We start from the raw sequence: 4,479 nt of genomic DNA, 5'->3' as shown, positions 1-4,479 counted from the left end.
CTGTGGATGTCAATTAAGAAGCTAAGTGAGGATGATGGCCATGGCTGATAGCAGGGCTGACTTTTTAGGCCAGTGTTTCTCAACCTTAGCCACTTTAAGATGGGTGGACTTTGACTCCCAGAATTCCCCAGCCATCTTAAAGTGGCTAAGGTTGAGAAACACTGTTTTAGGCTGATAGCCTTGAGGATTCTCAGATACAGGCTGATCACCAAAAGCAAACCAATCCCTTGTCAATTACATATCAGTAACTACCCAGGATTAATTACTAGTAATTGCTTGTTACAATGGCTGTAGCCATTTCACGAGTTCTTAACTTACTCAATCACACAATATATCAAACCAGAAAAAGAGACCTGGTTTAGACAACATATTAAGCCAGAAAAACCCAACGGAGACAGATACTAGGAGGTGCGTGAATTCTGCTGGCTCTTCACCTTGCGTGAACGCAGCCACTATTTTTACCGGGAGGCGGGCTTTGCATTTTTAATCTGTGTAAACTAAATAAATAATAAATGTTAATATATTTATGGCACTTCATTTTCATGCCTGTAGTTCTTGCGTTCGCCAATAGGTGGTGCTCTCAGCCCAGTTATCCAAAGCGAGGCTCCAAGGCTGCTCCGGAGGAGTTCAACTTTCTTTGCAGAATTTTTATTCCCTGCCTCCCTGTCGAATACGCTGCAGCTTTTCAGAAACAGAACAGAAAGTTTGCTCTGGAAAAAAAAATCAATAAAACGAATTATTCCTATATGGAAGGGATAGCCAGCCTTGGGTTTGGAGGCTATACCTAAGAGCTGGGAAGAAGATATGGTGGGAGGGATGGAAGGGAAAGTGAGCGAGGCCCGTCAAAGACATGATTGGGGCTCTAATTTTCCACCTCTTCCTCATCTGAGTTGGGGAAGTTGGGGAGTTACGTTTTCACTTTTTAAAATTGGTAATAAGCTTATTGGAGAACTGGGGAATTTCCATCACAGAAGGGCAAGACTTTTTGGGATTTTGGCATTTTGTGGCAATCAGAAATTGGGTAGAATATGTAGAAAGTTTGACATTGTAAGGGAAAGGCCTTCATGAGGAGGATGCTGAAAGAAAAACTCAGCAGATGATCTTCTCTTTGAGAAGACCTTAATCGAACAAGACTCCTACACCATTTGTGTGTTGTAACAGGCTTCAGCTGATGGAAAGCTGACGGGAAGCAGAGCCATTCCACTGGTTACGGTGAAAAATCATTTCCACTTTCCTGAATTGTTTCCTTAGGGCCGTCAGTATAAGAACAATTATTGTTGAGAATCAGAGATTGGATTTTTTTTTCCTTTTTCCCTTCCTATCCTTTTTTTCACTGTATATCTCAAGCCTGGTTTACAAATTCTGTTGAAGCTACATATATGATACAAAGCCATGGAATTTAAAACAGGATGATCACAGACCCTATTGATACAGAGCTTTTCATTATTTTCAAAATTTCTGCAGTGTTACTCCTGCATCTTCTCATTTCTTTTTTCTTTGAAAAAAGAAAGTTGGCTTTTTTTTTTTAAGTTATTATTCTTACTATTCTTACTATTTACTGTGATTGCAGCTTTTACCAACTTTTTAAAGGCAAGACATTCTGGGGGTCAGAGAACAGGAGATTGTCACATGTTAATAAATATATGTTCCAAAGAAGGTGTGGGTTCAGGTGAAATTTCTTTGCATTTTTTTTATTTTTTGGCAGAACAGTTAAGCTGAAATGTGAATGTCAGCTTGTTTGGAAGAGGAGGGTTTTTTTTTAGTTTTTTACTTTTTAAGACAAGGACTGTATTTTCCCAACATGTTTGGTTTGGTTCCTGAATTAACAAAATGTTCTGGTTTGCACAACAGTTTGAAGACTCAGGCCATCAAATGTACTAGGTTTACGCATCAGGCTAAGCCATGAAATAAATATCCAAGGTTAATTTGTGGAGCAAAAGCAGCTGTGAGATCTTTTCCTAAACCAGTTAAGCATGTTGTATAAACCCAGCCATGTATTGGCTTACACAAATCTTGTCTCACATCTGGGTACACATAAAACTGTATTTTAAGAAGAAGTAAACCATCTGCTAATTCAGCCTTTATCAACCTGGTATCCTCTGGAGGTTTACAAATCGGGAAGATGAGAACACAGGGATGATGGGACTTGTAACCCAAAATATCTGTAGGACATCAATTTGAGGAAAGCTGTGAGCTTATTAGGTGGCTAGAAATCATGGAATGTATTCAAGAAAAGCACTAGCATCCATAAATAAAACTAAGGAAGAAGAAGAAAAAAGCTTGGATAAATGTCAACTTATTGAGCCAAAACAACTTGTGAAAGCAATGGGAGATATTAAATAAAATAATGATCTTGCAAGTTTGGAGGTAGCAAAGTCAGTGAATAACCCACACAAAGGGTTGGCACGCATAAGAGGCAATTTTTATTGGAGCAAAATAGTTATGAACGTAAGCCTTTTCATGATATTGTTTATAGTCATTAGACCTTCTTACCCATTCCTTTCTTTCCAACAGCTTTTTCTATCTATCTATCTATCTATCTATCTATCTATCTATCTATCTATCTATCTATCTATCTATCTATCTATCTAAACTTCTTATAGCCACCCACTCCAGTACACTCTAGGCAACTTACAAAATCCAAGAACAATAAAAACAATTAAAAACATGTACCAACACAAATGGCCTGTGCTAAAACAATCATAACTAAAACAAAAAAACACATCAGCCCCCCCGCCCCCAGCACATTAACCCCAGGCCTGAGACCAAAGCCAGGTCTTTAGTGCTTTTTGGAGCCCTGGGAGAGAGGGCGCCATCCGTATCTCTAGTGGGAGGGGGCATGCTGTTCTGAAGGTCAGGGGCTACAGCAGAGAAGGCACACTTCCTTGGTCCAGTAAGATGACAATGTTTAATAGAGGGGACCTGGATTGTACCCACTCTGCCAGAACATACCAGGTGGGCAGAAACAATTGGAGTACTGATGATACTGAAAGATGACTTCACTCAGTGGTTTTATGTAGATGTTAAACAAGAGAGGGGAGAGTGTTGAGGCCTGGGCCATCCCACAAGTGAGGGGTTATGGGCATGATCTCCCTCTCCCCTTGTCAACACCAGCTGAAACTGACTGCTGAGGAAGGAATGAACTACTGCAACACAGTGCCTCCCAGCCCCAACCCCTGCAGCCAGTGCAGAAGGACACCTTGGCTGATGGTATCAAAACCCACTGAGAGATAAAGGAGCACCAGGACGGATGAACCACTCCCATCCCCCTCCACCAAAGGTCATTGACAAGCACGACCACTGCTGTCTGCATACTATACCCAGATCTGACACCTAACTGAAATGGGTCCAGATAATTTGTTTCCTTCAAGATCCCCTGTAACTACTGTCCAACTACCTTCTCCACAATCTTCTCCACAAAGAGAAGATTGGAGACTGGACATAATTGTCCAGAATGGAGGGGTCCAGTGATGGCCTCTTGAGGAGGGTGTATATCACCACCTCTCTCAAAGAGGCAGATACCATTGCATGGAACCAATTCTTGATCACCTCCTGGGCTGCCTTAACAACCCAGGAGGGACCAGGATCTAACAGGTGGCTGAACTAACAGACAGGAGGACATTGTCCACTTCCTTGGGCATCAAAGAGTTGAACCTCACAAGGCTGTGGCCCAAGCAACTCACTTGGACTTACAGTCTTATCAGTGAATATAAGACTACTTTCTCAATTTATGATTAATTAAATGAAGACTAATATGGACTTTCTATTAGTACATAAAGTAAAAGATTTGTGAAAGTGATCCATCTTGGCTTGTCTCCTAAAGGAAGTGAGAGAGAGGAGGCCAAACATAATACCAAAGGGCATTTCATGGTCTGAGAGCAATGCAGGAGAACGTCTTCTCCTGAGTGCCAGATGAATGAGCTTCTGGCTGACTCTTCAAAAGTCTGTCTTCTGCAGACCTTAATGTCCAAGAAGAGATGGCCCCTTAACTATTCAGGAAGATTGGGCTGAGATGGAACCACAGGTCCCAAATCATCCAATGAGTTCCCATGGCTTAGGATAAACCTCAGTGTGGATGTCCACAATCTAATCCAACACCTTAGCCACTAAACTACACATATCCTTAGTGAACCACAACCTACTTCAAAACAATGATGTATTCCATTTTCCCATTCCGTTCTCCTGCGATTCTTTATTGCAGTAATATCTTGTTTTATCAAGGTACATGAGAAGTCACCCACCCTTTTCTGAACTCCTTATTCTTTCACCCCCTGGGGAATAAAAGACCACCCTAAATTAGAATCCTCAAGTCTTTATCTAGCACATAGATTGAAGCATTTTTCTGGCAAGAAGGAAAGTGATGGAACAGTCATGCTTTTCACTGTTGTGCTACCCTTTGTTAAAAGAGCTCCTTTGAAAGTTAATCTATTTGGAATATAATTGGGCTGTTTACTGGTGGAGTGGGACAAACCATCAAGT

Source organism: Python bivittatus, unplaced genomic scaffold, assembly GCF_059951505.1.
Source record: "Python bivittatus isolate LINGU-HERP-01145 unplaced genomic scaffold, Pbiv_v1 ctg000700_np1212, whole genome shotgun sequence".
NCBI lineage: Eukaryota > Metazoa > Chordata > Lepidosauria > Squamata > Pythonidae > Python > Python bivittatus.
Note: the sequence above shows the minus strand (reverse complement) of the source record.